General features: G+C 33.1%; 1 protein-coding gene across 7 annotated transcripts in view; it reads left to right on the forward strand.

Annotated features, from left to right (window-relative positions):
- The window catches only part of LOC130666156 (protein prickle-like), a 90,530-nt gene that overhangs the window by 25,707 nt on the left and 44,732 nt on the right, over nucleotides 1-20,091 (forward strand). Inside the window, exon 1 of one of the 7 annotated variants that reach the window (XM_057466952.1) lies at nucleotides 17,006-17,322. The exons of the other annotated variants lie outside the window; for them this stretch is intronic. The gene's annotated coding sequence lies outside the window, so the exon portion shown is untranslated. Of the gene's footprint in view, nucleotides 1-17,005; nucleotides 17,323-20,091 lie in introns of those variants that run through there. 7 annotated transcript variants of the gene reach the window in all.

A 20,091-nucleotide genomic window follows, 5' to 3' on the forward strand; every position in this document is an offset into this window, starting at 1 on the left:
AATCGTCAAGTCCGAGGGACTCGAGGTCGGGATTCGGTTATTAAGGCAGTACATCATACTTGTGGGCTTACTCGTCCTGAACTCTCTTGTTTTCGCTTTCTCTCATACTAAAATCCAGTTCTTTTCTCACTTTTACGGTCTCAGACACAGGCCTTGCCCCTGTGACCCCCCAACCGTTAAATACAGATTATCTGCAGCCTCATGCCAGAATGTGTGGCATGAAAATTGTGATATATATATATTGGGGTAAGCTCGCACCATACTGGCCAATTACAGATATTGGAAAGCCTGCCTGCGAAATTGTACAACCTCGTTTCAAAGACTAATATTACTTTAATTCAGATAATCCACATAACCTATCAATGTTAATTTTCAAGATTGTTCATCATAATTGTATACGTTCAATGGCTAAATTTATTTCATATATACACTTTGAGAATTTTACGGTATTTTTTACGTAAAAAATTTATAGAAATACATACTACTATTGTGATAGTAGCATGAGGACAGTGTGGAATTATAGGGCAAATTGGCGATAACATAAACGTTTTTTAAATGCACCGAACACAATTTACAATGAGCATTGCAATTTTGACAACGCAACAAATTAAGTTTTATTTAACCCTGGTGGATCCGTATTACGATAAATTATAAAAATTTACCGCATTCTGTCACAATTTACCGTAAATTACGGTATGTCTACGGCAAATTTGCTGGAATTTACGACCATGTGCGGTCATTTACGGCGGGTTGCGGTAAAATTCGGGAATTTACTGCAATTTGCGGTATTTTTACCGTGAGCACTGTATGTTTTTTTATTTCTACAGTTAAATACAGTAAAATATCGCAGGCTTGCTGCAATTTTACGGTAAACTACCGCTCTCTCACTGAAAATTTACGGTAAAATCCCGCACTTTTGCCGTAACTACCATGCGTTTACCTTAAAATACTGTAATTTTTTCGAATAGTGTTATCTACAGCAAATTACGGTAATATAGATAGATAGATAGATAAATATATTTATTTGATCCTAGAGTCGTAGCCCCCTGAGGACCATCAAAAAAATATAAAAAATCTTATAAAATATATACACGGATAGAAATTTTCTTTGAAAATTACCGTTAAATTCACTGTAATCGTGGGACATAATGCGGCGCTTTTACTTATTACCATTTTTGAAATAAAAATTTCGAAAAAATTTATTTATTTTGTGGTAGACTTTATAATATTTACCGAAAACCGAATAAAATTTACTGTAGACTACGGTAAAATTTGTTGAAAAAAATTTAAAAATTACCTCACTTACCGACAAATGATTAAGTCGTGTCATTCGTCCCATGATTACAGTGAATTTAACGGTAATTTTCAAAGAAAATTTCTTTCCGTGTACATGTTTATGTTTTACATTTTTGAACAAAAAGATTAATTAATTAATTATTAACATTCAAAAAATGATTAAAACAAGCGATCTTAAATTCTACAAAAGTTTGCATTGTCGTTAGTTCTGGCGGTAAAGAATTCCATCCATGCAAACCATGGATTAAAAACGAGTTTTCATATATTGATGATCTAAATTTTGGTATTCTTAAGTAGTCTTGCCTAATATCTCCTCTACGTAACAAAACAGGCAGAAACTCTAATTTCGATCTAAATAGTTGATTAAAGTTCAAATGTATTTCTTTATAAAATAGACTAGCAATAAAAAAAGTCTTTCCCCGATTTTAACTTTAACCAACCTAATCTTTTATTATACGCACTGACATGTTCAAACCTAGCAATTTTATAAATGAATCTAACACACGCATTCAGTTTTCTTTGTAATTTAAGTTGTAATCTATTTGTAATATTAGTGAAAGCTGCAGTACAATAATCAAAAATTGGAAAAATCAGTGTCGTTACTAATTTTATCCGCATGTGCTCATTAAATATACCGTAATCCGGATTCGCCAGGGTAGAAATTTTTACCAGCGACATCGCAATTGATTATGCTAAGTTAGAATATTGCACACCTCGAATGCGAAGCGTAAAAGTTGGACTCTCCTGTCAACATGTCGGAGTCACGCGATTCACTCACATTAAATCGTGTTCATTATATTTATAACGCACTTACACGTTACAAAAAGCACATCGATATTGAGAGAAAACACGCATAAAAAAATCTTACACTTTCATTAACTTACATAAGACCTATTATTATAAAAAAACGTCCCATAAAAAAAGTTTATTGTTGTCGCCTTTTAGTCTCTGGTCAAAAATAGCCTGAGAACAAGATATATTCCGTCAAATATGTGAAGATCATGTTTAAATATCTGCTCATATTCGGCCACCGCATATACGAATAAATCATAATATAAATATAGCCTTTTATTTATCTAAAGTCATTGCGCTCTAAATAAGGAACGACTATAGATTTGGTTGTGACTGTGAATAATAAAACGAATATAGAAGAACGCGGTATATTTATACTAAAATATAGATGTAAGTGAATAGAGAAATGATTTAATGGTAACGTCGGAATTTAAGTTTACCGATACGAAGGGATGTATAAAGGTGGAATCTCTGGTGTATTTCCTTTCAGTAGTATTGTAGGTTTGAATTGTTGTTGGGTTTTGCGTGTTTCATTCTGTTGTAACATGTATATATATAGAAGTAAGTAATGTATATAAATATCAAGTATGGTAAACCAATAGGTTTTAGAGACAGTAGAATGTCATCGAGGTATTCTAGATAGATTCCGAGTTAGTTTCCGCAGCTGTGGTTGATTTACATACTCAGAGAATTATATGACATTTTCTATTCTATATATTTAAATACATGGAAAAATTATTGTTTGAAATGCTATGGTGCCGTAGTAAACCCGGACCGTGTTGGCCACCTGCGGAAATTTAAATAAACATGGAAAAATTATTATGGTCATCGTAAAATTCACAACGATCACATCTGAATGATTGAAACCATTGTAAATATTACTATTATGGTCATGGTAATTTTTGCATGCGTTTACTTTAACTTCGGTTCCCGTACAAAGTCGCCGAGCTTCGAAATTTTCCCATAGATCGGCCGATACCTGGTTTGCAATGATTGGCCAATAAATGGTTAACTATACTGGCCCATGCATGGTGAATCATTGGCAGCCGTCTTTTTGCTCATAAAAACGGTGCACAATTAACCGCCGTTCGTTGGCCAACGGTTTGATCAAGTGCTTTTGATACCAAACTTTGGCCGATGATTGATTGTTATGATTGGCCAATGCTTGGCAGCCATTCACGACCCAGTAATGGGCCGATTCTTTTTTTTTGTATAGGTTGGGTGGCTGACATAGTCCGGCTTTACTTTGAGCCCGTAGCATGTCAAACAAGAATAATTTTTCTGTGTATAAATAGTGTTTTATCGTACTAGATCCCTTTTATTAAAACGCCCCGAAATAGTATCAGTGTATAATGTTAATTGATTCTCGCGGATGCCTCTAGAGAATGTAACAGCGGGAAGCCAATGATGTAAGGAACGAGAATGAGTCTTTCAGTGTGGTTCCATTAGAGGAAGGAAAAATCTTCATGACAGCTTTTTTTCGAATGTCGATTCATCCGGCCTTTCAAAGTTTCCTTCTATATACTGCTGGTACTAAAGTGGTGTAGTGCTCAAGACAGCCAGGCGATAATGCTCTACTATGTACGTACGCAAGAGAGAAGAACAGAGTGGATGAGAACGAAAGAGTGTGAGTAGAGGGGATAGCGTAGGAAGAAGTACTCAAGAAAGGCAATGCAATGAGGGAGTGAGGAAGATGAGCACAAGAATAAGCCAAGAAAAAAGAGGTGTACTCAGCCAGCAGCAATGCTGTTTATAAGATCAGTGGCTCCCAATCATTCTCACTTTTTCACAATCTTGGAATTTACATTATGCATCTGATGTATAAATATTATAGATACATTTTACTCAAATACTTATATTTAAAGGCTATTTTATTCTTTTCATTCTCTATTATCGTAGCAAAAAAAAAGCAATGAAACTTCGCATTGCATTTACATAATTGACATTTCGAATATCATTACGAAACTCCTTTTAAGTAGATCTCATAGAAATCGAGCTATTGCATTCATCATCGCGGAATTTTTATAGAATATCGCTGTGATCTGTCTTAATTAGTCGAGTAGATTCCAAAAATACTACTGGTTCAAATGTTTATATGCATATGTAATATAACGCACTTTGTAGCATCGATAGCCACCACAATTCTATGCGGATCTTAATAAAACTTGGCATACTTCTATGCCAATTCTATGAACTATTACCTCAATTGAGTTCGCAGATGAGCAAAATCGGTCAACTAGATTAGAAATGGTGGTCATTTAAAATTCAAAAATCATATTTCTGTGAGTTTTCAGAATTTATTTTTTATCGAAAAAGTCGCACAATTCTGTGAAAAAAGGCCAAAGCTAGAAGATAAAATAATTTATATTTTTTCTTTCTAATTTTTGTTTTATAATAATCTTTCAAATTTTAAGAAGGTTCAAAGTTAACGAATCAATGAATCAATGAACGAATCAATCGATTTGAACGTTCTTGGTGGCGATCGAAAGGGCTCATCAAGAGTTAGAACCTATTATATTTTGAGGTAAATCGGGCAAGTGGTTTATGAGTTATATGCAAAAAACCGAAAACAAAAAAAATTTTTTAACTTTTATTCTTTGTATAACTCGTAAACTACATGACCGATCTACCCGCCAAAAAAAGTTTACACACACACACACGCACGCACGCACACACACACACACACACACACACACACACACACACACACACACACACACACACACACACACACACACACACACACACACACACACACACACACATCCACGCGGACGTCCATCCGGAAATAGTCAGAATAGCTTCCTAGCACCTCAAAACGTCGATATCTGATGAAAACTCGATTTTCGAAAATCGGACCGAAACCAATAACTTCCCTTTTTTTGAAAATTTGTAATTTTCTTAGCGGGAAGTTAAAAAAGAATCGGCCCATTACTGGGTCGTGAATGGCTGCCAATTTTGAAGCATCGGCCGAATATCTCAATTATTTAATAACAACTTTACTAAATAAAAATGATGAACTCATATTTATTTTTATTATAAAAAATATTATGATCATGGATACGATTATGATAAAAATTATAAATATTATGATACAATAGGTTATGATTATATAAATAATTACAATAATAATTACAGAAATAATTGTTATTATTAGTATTTTCACAAGCGCTTGCGCAGAGAGCACTCGATCAAACCGTTGGCCAACGAACGGCTGTTAATTGTGCCCCATTTTTATAAGCAAAAAGACGGCTGTCAATGATTCACCATGCACGGGCCAGTATAGTTAGCTATTTATTGGCCAATCATTGCAAACCAGGCATCAGCCGATCTATGGAAAAATTTCGAAGCTCGGCGACTTTGTATGGGTTAACACGATAACGAAATCGATCACCAAGTGGCTATTGATTTGTGGGTCTCTTAGTTTTATGTCGAGATAAAATATATATTGGATGTTCCTTAAAAGAATTCTCAAAATAATTTCGTTAGTCGGCCATGTCTTGAGAGAAAAATCCCGTAGGACGGCAAGGGTTCCCCTTTGAATTCACGTAGGAGTTGACTTAGTTTTCTTTATCCTCGTCTTTCTTTATACATTGATGCGTTTATACAAGACGGTGAAAGATGTCTTATAGATAAACCTATAGATTATACTGTCTACATAGAGGATGCCGTATTCTTTTATCTCAGCTAACATTTTTGGACCTTGAATTTCTGAACGCGCGTGACCTTGATCTGAAAAAATTATTCGGCCTTTCACTTGTCATGCCTTATAAAATATATGGCTTATTTATATACATTTATATAAACTGATTAAAGTATGTATATAAAATATAAGTACTGATGATCAATATATTATTTTATTTCACGGCATCACGGCATCACAGCGTAAATGTGTTCATGTAGACAAAGAAAACAGGATGAGGTGTACGATAAATTAGTTATTGGAAGTTGCATTTAGTGTATGTAAGATTAAATAGATAGAACATAATAATGTGGAACGTGTCGAATGGATGATGGAGCATTGCTAGACAATTTTTCAAAAGTTTTAGTTATATATGTGTATATGCTATATATTATATGTGCTCGAGAAGCGAGAGAAACACATCGGTTACGTCCACCGGTAATATAATAAATGTGATAGCGAGTATAGAGTAGCAGCCGGTGTTCGTGCCCTCGACTCTCATCTTGCTCTTGAAAGTCTTAAGATCTCGCAGCACGTTCAGTGCAGATATAGAAAGGAAAAGAGTATAGAGAGGTTCAAATTGCTCTCATTTCCCCGAGCCCTCGATGCTGGCTATTAAATCAAAAGAAGACAAGACAAGGCAACCCATGAGGGAAGTAACACACTGGAGTATATATATAATACTGCTACAGACAGTTTCTATGCTGTGTGAGGAACTTATTATCCTAAAGCTTCAAAACGTCAATGAGTGCTATGATAAAATTCCGATCGTTTGAGCTAAAGAGAAAGACACCGTCAAGTCTTATGCAGGTTGATCTCTAATAGATGAGGCTAGAGATGTACTACCAAGGGCTGACGTCTTACAAACGTCAACATGGAAACAATGATTTAATATAACATGGACGAGATACGTTGGTTAAAACAACAATCATAATCTTGTATATAATGTATTTACCCAGGTAAGAAATTTCAAGCCAAAATAATGATAGAATTTTTTGTCAGCCGAAAAGTGGCCGACAAAAGACCCAGGTAGTCAACATGAGGCTGAAAAATGGCTGACTGAATTTATCGGCAAATTTTCGGTCTATTTATTAAGAAAAATAACGATTCGGTGTGTTTTCGGCTTTTTCCAATAAAATTTCATAGCTGCAGCATGATTTCGGTCAAATTTAGGCGTTTTTGAATAAAATTCGATGGTTTTGGCGTAATTTCGATCAAATTTAGCGTTTTCGGCGTGTTTTCGGTTTCTTCCATTAAAATTCTACAGCTTTTGCGTGTTTTCGGCCAATTTGCGACTTTTTCCAATAATATTCTACAGCTTCTGCGTGTTTTCGGCCAAATTTAGGCTTCTTCAAATAAAATTCTATGATTTCGGCGAAATTTCGATCAAATTTAGCCGTTTCGTCGTATGTTTTGCCAGATATTTTTACTCGGATATTTATACCAAAGGCTGTATTGTATGTCTAGAGCGAGTGAGCCACATCCAGGCTACTGGGGAGCATCGACTGTATAACTTATTTCAATAAAAAAAAAAAAAGCAGTTGCCCTTGCAGTTATTTTTCTATTATATAATCGTGGGAAAATAAACTTTTAAAGAAAACGGAGTGATAATATATAAAACTCTGAAAACGCCACAGTCAGTAAGTTAAAAGATCAATATTTGCTTGAAAAATTCGTAAAGTTACATAAGAAATGTTGAGTCGTAATTTGACAATAACAGAAGAGAGTAACAACTTTCGAGAGAGCTATATATCAAAGCGAGGACGCGCGTAGGGGTTCAACTTTTACGTTTAATAAGTTGCTACGATTTTTCACCCTCTCTAATGTAGTTGAGGACCAAAAACGAGGGTTAGAGTTAAACTGAGATCTTTGTTCATAAATCAAAACTCATTAAACTAGACCAATAAGGCTCTTTACTTTTTTATTCAAGCAAAAAAATCTTATAATTAATTTCAAGTATTCTAACTCAAAGGAAAACTGTATTATTTTTATTTAATTAGGGTTAAATAAAAGAAATTTAACTGTTTGATGATGTAATTGCCACCGAAATAAAATAATATCAGTTGTAATCAATTTATGACAAGTCAAACTTGGTAGTACAGGGAAAGGCATATCAAAGGAAGACGTCAAATTGAGAAGGAACAAAGGCGGATGTGATCGGGAAACAAAGTCGAACATGCTCTGCGTACAAGAGAGAAAATGGAATAGGAACTTGGATAGAAATGGAAAGCGAAATTCGTGGTGAATTTCAATGCGACAGATCGTGCTTGGAAAACTGCTTCCATTCTCACTCTCGATTCTCTGGTTTCGATCGAAAGCCCATTCGTTTGGTTTACGTCTATCTTTTAATTTTTAGATATTTTTTTATCTCCGGTATAAATTTATGTCTCACGAAAAGCTGAAGTAATGTGGGTTGAATTTTCAGGCATTGGGAAGATTAAATGTTCAAAGGTTATCTACACAGTAAAAAAGAGCGGTGTTAAAATGCTGGTGTTAAATCGGTGTAAAAAAAAATTCCACGTATAGAAATTCGAAAAGAAAATAAAAAAATTTAATGAATATTATCTGGAGGAAATTTCAATTTTGCTATGTACTTATTTAAATAATGATTTATGTTATACGTAATTTATTTCAAAATTAAACAATTTTACGCCTACCTCTTCAATCACCAATAATTTAATTAATTAATAAAACTATCCCCAGTCGAAATTTAGAGCTTATATAGGCCCCTCTGGCCCGAGATAGATTCAATTGAGAGCCCTATAGTCCTCTAGCTCCAACTTTGAACCCAGAGTTCAGGGACCAAAATTGGACCTAATTTAACATGGAAACAGACTTTATTTTGAGCCTCCAAGTCCGAAATAGATTCGACTTTAGAAGATTCAAAATGGGCTCTAAATTTCAACTCGGGTACTGTCTAACTGTAGTGATCGAGTAATTAAAAATATTCACAAAGTTAAATATTTTAAACACCGAACAATATTTTAACACCGGTAATGAATATTTACACCTTCGGCGGTGTTATTTTAACACCGCTTTCGGTGTCAAAATTTAACACCGAAAATTTTAACACCTACGCCGCCTGAACTTACCCCCCTTTTTTTTACATTGTAATTCGGATTGAACTAAAATTATTAATTACTCCAAATGCACTTCCAATTTATTGCAGTGTAATGTAAGACTTCAAGTGCCTAATGTTAAATTTAGTTGTTCTAGAGCGTCAATGAAATACAACAAACTATCTCTCTCTCGTGGAATCAGGTCTTGTTTACCTTGGGAGTACAAGACGTGTTATTGACGTGTCGTCTGAGAGCTTGTACCACTGTGCTGTCTTGTATATATTTTCTCCTCCTATAAGAATGAATTGAGACATTTCGTAGAGTAAGCGTATCCATTTTTTCCAATATAAATAAAATATTAAATAACATACATTTGTATACATTGTCTTCCGACATAATTTTGCACGTATCTGTATCTATATAATCTAAGTTTATAAAATGATTGCTTACTTCAACTCGAATCAAGCAATTTTACGAAATAACCGAGTCCCATAATTCTTACGGGTTCTTAAGTTTACTCTGGCACTTGAGAGGCGTAAATGAAGCTGAAGGAGAGAAAATAGCCCTGGCTGGATTTACCATAAGAATGGCTGGCATTATTCCATAGATTCAAGACGGGAGATAGCCCGAGTCGAAAATGGCCAAAGCCAGCTAAGGGGCTGGTGACAGATGCTCTGTATGCAAATTCACAAAGACCTCCCAAGGTGGAAAGTGCCTGCAACCCTCACATCGCGAAATTCTCTTCCTCTCGCAACCCCCTTGGAGTCTTCTTCGACTAAGGCTGCGTGATAAAGACCTCCCTCACTTTCCCTCACTCTCACTCTCATTCTTATTCTACTTGTCGGGAATGAACGAAGGGAGGTGTGCTGGTGAGAAGGGCGTTAATTGAAACGAAACCCATGCCAAGATCTATAGAAGAAAGACAGTGTCTTGAAATTTTACTTTTTTAATTTCGTCAAGTTTTTTTACTAACGAATCATGAAAACCGACGTATTAATGCCGGTCCTTAAAACCTCGAAGAGAGGGTTGTAGAAATTAATTTAATTAGTGGTTGGATTGGTTTAGTGAAACTTGGGTTACATGCTCATTCATAACACCTGTCGTTTATGGTTAATTTCAAATTGTGATTTTGATTTTCCGTATAAATTATTGCTTTGCCGTCAGGTTGTTACGTCAATTTCCCCTTTTTTAGTCTCTGTATTTTTATCTTTTATTATATTTTATGATTATCTCGTCGTCTGAAACAAAAACCGCAGACAAGATTTTCACATGTCACATAAAAGTATAGTATACTTGAATATACCAAAAAGGTAACACGTGCAGATTACCGTTTCTGGTGTTTATTATTCCCTTTATATTTAGTGTCTTTGGGAATACGCCAGTGGCATCGAATGCTAAGAAACTGCAAATATACTAAAAGAACGATGTCTTTGATAAAAATAAAAAAAATTGTTTTAGAGAAATAACCATGATCGTTTGGAAGACAGTTGCGCAAGTCTTTGTCACCGTTATTACTACAGGGATGGAGGAAGACGAAAAAAAATAAAATAAAAAAATAATAGAAAAATGAAGAAAGGGTGTCTGATGAAATATTCGATGGAAAGGGGACATTTCAATTAAAAGTAATTTCCTAGACTTAAGAAAGTGCTTACCTAAAATCCCAAAGTATTATGAGTTAAGTGTTTTTACTTAAAGAAAACAATTTAAACTTAAATTTCATTGATAAAGAAAATAAGTAATAAATTTATGTATACCTGCATGAAAATACCATATATGATAAATATATATGGAAAAATATGTAATCACTATAGGACCATATAAGTGGCCAAAAACGATATATATTTTCTAATATATAATGTAGTAAGTTTTAATATAATTAATTATATAGGGGAGGATGGGGCAGAGCGGCCCCCCTGAAATTTTGATAAAAAAAAAAATTTTTTTTTTTTCGCCTAATTACTATAAATCCGATATGTTTGCGCATTTTTACCCCTACGCATGACATTTGGGGCAAAATGGACAAGCCCAAAATTTTGAAAAAGTGATTTTTTCATATTTTTATCGTCAAATTAAAAAAATATTATTATAATTCCACATTTCTAGCCCTACGCATAACACCTGGGGCAAAATAGACCAGCAGAAACTTCCGAAAAAGTATTTTTTCATTTTTTTCGGCCGTTTCTCTATGTAAGAGGCAAATTCGGTCACTACAAATTTATAAAAATTAAATTTTTTTTTTAGTTGATAAATTTTTGAAATAAAGTAAAATTATAGAATTGATTTTTTTTTTTATGAAATAACAATTAGTAATTAAGGTAATCGAGAGTGAACGATTTTTTACGCTTTAAAAAATTTTTTTCGAGTAATATAAAACCATAAATAGTTGTCAAGAGAAAGAAATACATTCTTAATGATGAAAACAATTTAAAAAAAAAAAACGAAAAAAAAAATTTTTTTATCACTTTTTGAAGGGGGGCCGCTCTGCCCCACAAAAAAAAAAAAATTTTTTTTCAGAATTTTGGCAAAATGTCCATAAATTTGTTCGAAATAGGACAAAAGTAAAGTGATCTTATGGTTGAAAGCCACAAAAAATAATAATTGGCTTAGGGGGGCCGCTCTGCCCCACCCTCCCCTACGTAAGTTTATAAATTAATACATGTATTATATATATTTGTAATCATATATGTAAACTTATAAGTTAGCACATATATGTATTACATATATTGAAAATTATATATGTAAATTTGTAAGCTAGCACACATATATATATTCTGAACACAATGTTTGAATCTTAGAAAAGAGAGAGAAAGACGGAAAAGAATAGATTTTATTTATTCTTATATATATGGGGAGACTTATATAGTTCTATATGTCGAAAAATGTACAAAAATTTATAAAGTTAAATACATGGTACATATATCGTGCCATATAATGATGAATTATATATGTATTCTTATTTGTTTCCATATATAAATAACATTTATTTTTGAATATATTTAAATTATAAGTTTTCAAATATATAAATAATATATTGAAGTTATACGGAAATATATGAAAACATATATGGAAATATAACAAAATCGGCCAAAATCTATATATAGTTTTATATAAGATTTCATGTACTGTAACATATATATTTATATCTGTAACATATATTTTTCAATATATGTTTACCATATGTGATATTTTCATGCGGGATAGAATGAAAAAAAATTCTATTTTCCTTTTAGATTCTCTATTAGTAGTTTGTCCCTCTTTTGTAAAAGGATCGAATATAAACAAGATGACCTTAAGTCTCGTAAATTTAACATTTGGAAAACAACGCGGGAAATTCGATCGAAATCGTTTGAATTCCTGTCCCAACGGGAGATGAATCGTCGACACGATTTTGGAATGCTAATGCAAGTCTACCAAAGTCGTTCATACTTCTATAAGGGGGTGGTTTTTTTTATATTTCACATTTTTTTTTCTCTTACTCTCCTTTTTTATTTGTCTCTGTCAAAGACGCACAGAGTCAAAGTACTGCCATAGGGACATTTTAAAACGTCCCGTTAAATTTACGAGGCGTTGCGCGCGCCTGAAAAGTGCTCCCGGGAATTGAGAGATTTTTTCTGTTCGCTTGTGATACTGACTACTTTTGTCGATTTTTTATTTTTAGTAGCTAAGTAAATTTGGCTGTATTCCAAAAAAAAAGTTTAATGACAGACAATTGTCTTTATTTTCTTTTCCTTAATATTTTCTGATAAGCGGTTTATTCTTGAATTTTTTTACCAATCAGAAAATAGATTTCGTTATCAGTCCCATCAACGCCGGAATACCCAATATTCAGAAGACATAAACTATATAACCGGTTAAAGTTTCAAAATACGACGTAATCTTGAGAACAAGAAAAATATATCTGGTGGATGGCAAGCAGGGGGAGAGAAAAACATGTAATAAAAAGCAACGAGTGGCCATCCAGTTGCTCTATATAAATGCAGGAAATGAAAGTCTTTGTCCTGGCACAAATACTTTTTTTCTAGACTCTCTTTTCTTCTTTGCTTCGTCGAAAATTTCACTACTAGTCTTTCGCTTGTACTCCATTTCACTTTCTCTCTTCAGTTCCATTAAATTGTCGAGGGTTCAAGTCTGCGTTTTCCACACGCGATTAGCAAATACAATTTGTGGTATAGAGCCTGTGTGCGGTCTCTTTCAAGACTGCTGGAAATGCTAGAATATATATCTTTCGATGCCATTTTCTTCCCTCGGTTGCATGTTCACTGATATTCATTCGCTCTAGAATAAAAGCTTGCAAACTTCTGTACATATTCTTATTGTTTTCATTTATTTTCGCTGTGATTGACGATACTTACATATAAAAAAAAAAAAACATTTACTGTATTTACCTATGCAATAAAATTCAAAAATACGTTTTTAAATATATATAGTTTTCAAGAAAATTTTTTATTGTCACGATAAAAATGACGTTTATCAAAATGACAGACAAAAGGTGAGAAAATATCCACTTGTCTTAGGTCATTTTTATTTCACAGCAATAAAAGTGTGCGTGTGTGTGTGTGTGGAAGAGAGAACAAAAGTTAGTGGTTTTTATTGGTTTTTCGAGGACCGAGGTCCGTATCTTGTCCCTTAGGACAATTGAAACGATACATCAATGCCGATGAATTGGGGTGCTTGTTGGGAACACATCTGAGGTGCCAGAATGTCGTACGTGCCCTCAAGTGCACACAAACCTCTAGAGACACAAATCAAGGTGCAAGTGGACGTCGCCAAGGAACAGACTTCCGAGATATGTATGTGTGTCTTGGGGATATAACCGTGGGTATTTTCGAAAGCTTCGAGCTTCTTAATTGAACGGATCTTTCGGTTGGCTTCACTTGGCTTTCATTCGTGACTGTAATCCTTAAAACCCTGGGCGTTGTCTTGAATCCTTTGAACCCCCAATCATTTCAGTTTGTCTTTGTATAAAAAGGGTTACTATAGGGTATTTATTCACTTGACAACTTATTGCTAAATCTGCGGTTTTTATTGCTGTGTAAACATTTTCAATTGGTGTTTCAATATAGCTGAAGCCTTATTATGAATAGTCCCATTCATCATTTAATTTTCCTTTAGCCATTTTTACATCTTTACGCTGTAAGAAATTAGCGGAGTAAATCCGGGGCAAATGTTTATTTATTTAATCTCCTCGGATCGAAATTCACTTCTAAAAAGAGTTCCCGAGTCAAAAAAAAATTTAGATCAATTTAGAATTTTAAGATTGACAACAGTACAGAAAGTTATCCTAATTTAGTCCTCAAAATCGTAGTTACGACCAATTTTACCACTTTGAGGACTAAACTGGAATACGTAATCTGGATTAGAGCCTCAAAATACTCAAAACATACAGGAATAATTTTATCCGCATTTTAACCTCAAAAGTCTCATTCGTCATATTCTCTCCCCTCCCTTTTCTATCTAAAATTTTTCAAAGTCCTAACTATGACTTTTCATTCGTTGAGAATTTTGAGGTCTTACTTATAATTTAAAATTGATAAATTATTCACATTTAGATCTCATAGTTTTGATTGAGGATTTTGAGTACTAAAGTAGAGTTACTTTTTGGGCGGCAAATAAAACATCAAAGGAATTGAGGCTTTTGAGGACTAAACTAGGATTTGTTTTTTGACTGGGGTTCAGTTTAATATTAAAACTGTAAATTGGAGTAAATTTGGATAGAATTAAAATCTGTGATCACTCCGAATTCACTCCCAATTTTTTACAGTGTAGAGTCATGTGAGGCATGTGTTTCATTCCATTATACTACTCGGCATTCCTTTGAAAAAATATATGCGCCTAAACTTCAAAATGCCTAAAATCTATGAAGTACTGGTTATATATTCTGTAGCACGTTCTCAGTAGATCATATATCTACAAAATAGCTGCATTTAGTTACCAGATTATATCCAGAGGGTTCAATTGTTCGTTGATCAACATTTCCTCATTTCGGGGAGAGTGACGTGCAAAAAGAGGACAATGGAAGTGTCTATTTAATCTGGAATCGATTGACTACGTAAACTGATCGTGATTGTATGAACAGACACATTTAATATGTACAGTAAAATTTTGTATACGAATATCTATATGTAAAAAAAAAATTCTCGAAAGCAATATGCATTTCTACCATTTGAAATTTCCACGTTGGCAAAGCATCACGTAGCTGTCGAGAGGGTCAGAATATACATCAGACAGGGCTCATCAACCGTGCTCAAGCCAACTGAATACCAATTGTGTGGTCGACGCGTCGGGAACGTCAATTGACGCTTAAGCAACCCTAGGTTTGCCAGTTGCTCGCTTTAACTCGGGAAAAACCATTGACTATTATTACCAAGTATTGCTGTAATATATTACTTTGTAGTAATATATCCATATATATATGTTTGTCAAGTTGTTGAAACTAAAATAGTAAACAAAAAAATGGTTGGAGTCCAAAGTGCTCGGCTCAAATACTCATGTTGTAAAACAGACGCTAACCTTTAAACAAAATAAAAAAAACAACTGACAGCTGATTCAGTTCTTTTCTAGGGGGCGCTACTAGTACACACATGAGTAAAATAGATAGATTGTATACGTACTGAAAACAGAGTGAGATTTACATGAATGTAAATGTGGAAAATAAAGACAGAAAGACCTACGGACGGATTTAAAGGAACGATCGAAGAAAATTCATCGATTTTTTACTGATATCTTTTAAATGGGAGAGTTCTGCGGTCCTTTTATAAGTTAATAAAGTGTGTCCGCAGATAAATGCTAACTTACAAAAGGACTGCGGGCACAAACACAAACATGACGCACACATATGCAGAAAACCGAGCGATCGCCGAATAAAAGAGTAGTAGGGGAAACCCATTTCGAAGAAATTTTTCTCCTACCAACCCCTAACAGTAAATTATAACCAGGTTGTACTGTACGGTGACACGCTTAGATATCCGCAAAAAAATATTCATTGACAAAATATTCATCAGACAAAATATACGCGGACAAAAAATCTGTAGACAAAATATCCGTAAAAAAATTCAATTGATTAAATATTTGTCGATAAAAACTCAATCGATATTTGATATTTTATGTGTGGCTTAATTTTTGTAATTGTAAACACACAAAATTCTTAAAAAAAGAGCGCTATGTTTCATACCTATTTTTGAATGTATCAATCATATGTATTTTCGCATGAAGTATTTAATGAATTAAATGATAAATGTTTATAAAATATGATTTTAATAACTTTCTTCTACTGTTATTTTAACTATGAAAATTTTCATCTGATGAATTCATATCTCTGGTACACTGAAAAAAATAATCGCTAGCTGCTAGCGATTATTTTTTTCAGTGTATGTTCATTTTCAGGATATTCTGTACGTAGATATTTTATTCATCGGATATTATTTCCGCGGATATTTTGTCGTGTGGTTATTTTGTCTGCGGATATTATGTCGCGGATATTTTGTCCGCGGATATGTTGTTACGCAACCGTACTGTTCATCCTGAAAGACGTCACTATAATAAACTTTTTAACTGAATTTTTCTTTAATTATGAACAATTATACATTTAATACAAAAATTGACCATCGCATTAATCAGACTTTAAAGTTTCCGAAAATCATTAATAAGAACACAATCGACTAATTTGAGTTATTGAAATTAGTTTATGTGAGCATTTTGTGAAACGGCAACTATTCGACAGTAAATCCCACCTAGATGCTTCGCAAATGAGGTGTACAAAAAGAGAAAAAGTAATTTGCTTATTTCAATATGTACTTTTATACTTGAGACCTATTATGATCCATCTATCAATCACTGTCATAATAATGTCAATCTATATATAAAGATTTTATTTGTTTCTCTTTAAATCTTAATGGAATCATAAACATATACGTCTTATGATTCAATATAAATCGTTATTATTATTACCGAACTTTCACTGTTAATGCAACGTTGAAGTACGCAATAAAACGCGGTAGGACATACGCATAAGAGTGAAAAGAAAAATAGTTGGCTGAGAGAGAGAAAAAAAAACTATTGCCAACGTGTGTTTTACCGATAATTTACGCGGCTACGCGAGGGAGAGTAAGCGAGATGAAGAGAGAAAAAAGAGAGTTGAAGCTAGATAGTCCTGTGTCTCGGTTTATTCTGTCACCTCCTGCTGTACGTTTGCAGGGGCGGCAAATTTGACATTGGCGCAGGAACCAAAGCTCTTTAGGGGTTGGTCGCAACTCCACGTGCTTTCTGGCGAACTTCTACGAACTTAGACGACGGTTCTCGAACGACGAATTTCGAGTTGCAAGCCAGACTGTCAAGGAATTTTCTACAATGCTCTCAGTTGACTGCTCGCGCGCGATCCTATCCGTGCAATCTCACATCCGACATCATTTTTTTGGTTTTTTTTGTTCAGTATCATCTCAGTGTGTGAAGTGAGGTGAAGGTCATGTTGTAAACTATTTCAAATTATCCATAAAGGTAAAGTTTGTCATCGTCACTTCTAATAATTATAATAACGTATTATGTAAAAAATTTGATTTAAAAAAAATTTTTAATTAAATTACGTTCTAAGATTTTATTTTTCATTTAATAAAATAAATTTTGAAATTTTCATCGAATTTTTTTTTAATCTATTACATATTTTGTTTGACATATTTTTAAAAACTCTAATAGTTTGAAATTTTATTAAAATACATAAAAAATAATGAAATCAAATTTTTGATGATTTGTTTATTTATAGAAATTCTAGCGGCACAAAAAAATTGTTGATTTTTTAATTAAATTTTAGTGAACAATGAGTTATTATGTGCCAACAACTTTTTTTGTGCCGCTTATGATAAATGGAATGAACATAAAAAATAAATGGGATTTAGTGATTTTAAAAATCGATTATCTGGACGCTGATGTACAAAAATTAAAGAATGTTCTTATTGTCGATTTGGAGATTATGTGTTTTGTGGATAAATAAGACCGACTATCTAAGTAACATTTTCCGAAACGATGTTTTCTAAATACTACTTGACCGGTACCTTAAAACGTCAAGTCTTTTATCTATGGGTTATCAAAATAAATGGGTTTCAACTAAAGTTGATGCTTTTTAAATTACTAAGGGGATACAAGAAATGATTCAAATCTTTCTTAATTTTTATCACGACAAAACATTCGTAAACATTTCAACAAAACAGAAGTTGTTATTTTATTTTTATTGTATTACTTAGTATCCATTTAATTAAAAAAAGTCAAATTTGATTTGGTTTTGATTTAGTTGACTCAAATCTAAGTCGAAAAAGTCAACTCATTTTTTTTGGGGGGATCGAAAGATTAAATGTTTTTGGTCTTTGATATTTTTTTAAATTCAGTGATCTATTTTTTAATTTTTTTAAAAAATATTGCACCGCTTTTAGTCTGCTCTGTTAAAAAATTACTACATTTTAAGAGAACAAAACCAGACTTAATCCAGAACTTTAAAAAAATTTTAATTCTAAATATCAGGCAGGACAAAATTCGTCTAAAATTTTCACTCATAATGTTTATATTTATGGAAATTATTATTATTATTTTATATGCTATATCTCAAAATGGATTCGTATATATACAATGTTACACAGTTTAAAAATTTGTGTTAAATTTAACACAAATCACATGCCCCAAACGGTTCACTCAATTTTTTGTGTTAATTTAACACATTATACTTGTGTCAAATAATAACACAGGTTTAAAACTTGTTGAGATCAGATAACACATTCAACTTTAGTAAAATTTACACTTGATGGTGTCAAATAATTGACACAAAATATATAACCATTGAATTTTTGTACACAAGCTATACACTAGCTACACTGTAAAAAATTTGCGGAGTTAACCCGGATTAAATCTGCAGTGAATGCGGAGTGAATGTGAAGCGGGTGACTGTTTATTTATTTAATCTCCTCGGAGTGAAATTCACTCCTAAAAAGAGTTTATTTTAATATCAAAACTCCAAATCAGTGAATGCGAGTTTAAACAAAATTTAGATCACTTCGAAATCACTCCGCTGAAAAACCAAACTCCGATTTAAATAACATCCGTTCCCGGGTCAAAATATCTAGCCTCAATCTAGCCTCATCAAACCCAAGTAAGCCTCAATCCAGCCTCACTGAGTAAAGAAAGCATTTTGAGCCTCAAATGATGTTCAAAAAGCCTCAATGAGCCTCAAATGAACCTACTACTCGACTATGTAATTTAAATTCGATTAGTATTATTTGAGGATCTTTCATCACCATTTGAGACTCATTGATGCTTTTTGAACATCATTTGAGGCTCAAAATGCTTTTTTTACTTAGTGAGGCTGAATTGAGGCTTACTTGGGTTCGATGAGGCTAGATTGAGGCTAGATATTTTGATCCGGGTTATCACTCCGAAATGACTCCTAATTTTTTACAATGCATAAGAATATCGTTAGGCATAAACTCATAGCTAGAAGAATAGTGAGTATTCACTGATTCGCAGTAATTTTCACTAATTCACTTGTATCAGTATAATTTAACGTGTCAATTTAATTTAGTTTTCTCAAGAATTTGAATCTCAAGTACAATAAATTGACTGCACTGTATTTGAGTAATTACCATTAAACTTTATAGTAGATTTTATCATTGTTACTATTATGGGTATTTATAACTGTGCATTTACAGTATTAATGTTTAATTGTTTGAATAATTAATGGTTGTTAATTAAATAACGTTTATTAAATTATCACAGGCACAATATTTTATAATATTTAATTAGAGTATTACGGATTCATAACAAAGAGAATTATTAAATGTGATTACTGAAACCATGAGACCGAATAAGATTCGTCGGCTTCAGTTTACAATTTCGTTGAGCTTCTGTACTACATTTATTATCAGTGTATGGTTTATCCAGGGAAATAAGATACACAATTCTAAATGCCTGTCTACCAGCTGTGCATAACACGCTCTTGCGTGACAACGCACCGTTAGCGACTATCATTTTGTCTTGAAACATAGTTACTTTTACGCCCCCGAAAAAAATATATCTGAGAATTAAATTTTTATATTCTGCAAGATGAAATTCAGAAGAAGTTTTTTTTTAAAAAAGTATAAAACATTACTTTTAAATATTTTTACCGCAAAAATCGCTGTAATCATTTAGAAATTTATTTTTCGGTTCCTCTTAATGTATGTGGACTTGATTAATTTAATTTTTCGCTATCTGACGGGTGGTCTTAATGAAAGCTAATGTAAGATT

Source organism: Microplitis mediator, chromosome 3 (genome assembly GCF_029852145.1).
Source record: "Microplitis mediator isolate UGA2020A chromosome 3, iyMicMedi2.1, whole genome shotgun sequence".
In the NCBI taxonomy this organism is placed as follows: Eukaryota; Metazoa; Arthropoda; class Insecta; order Hymenoptera; family Braconidae; genus Microplitis; species Microplitis mediator.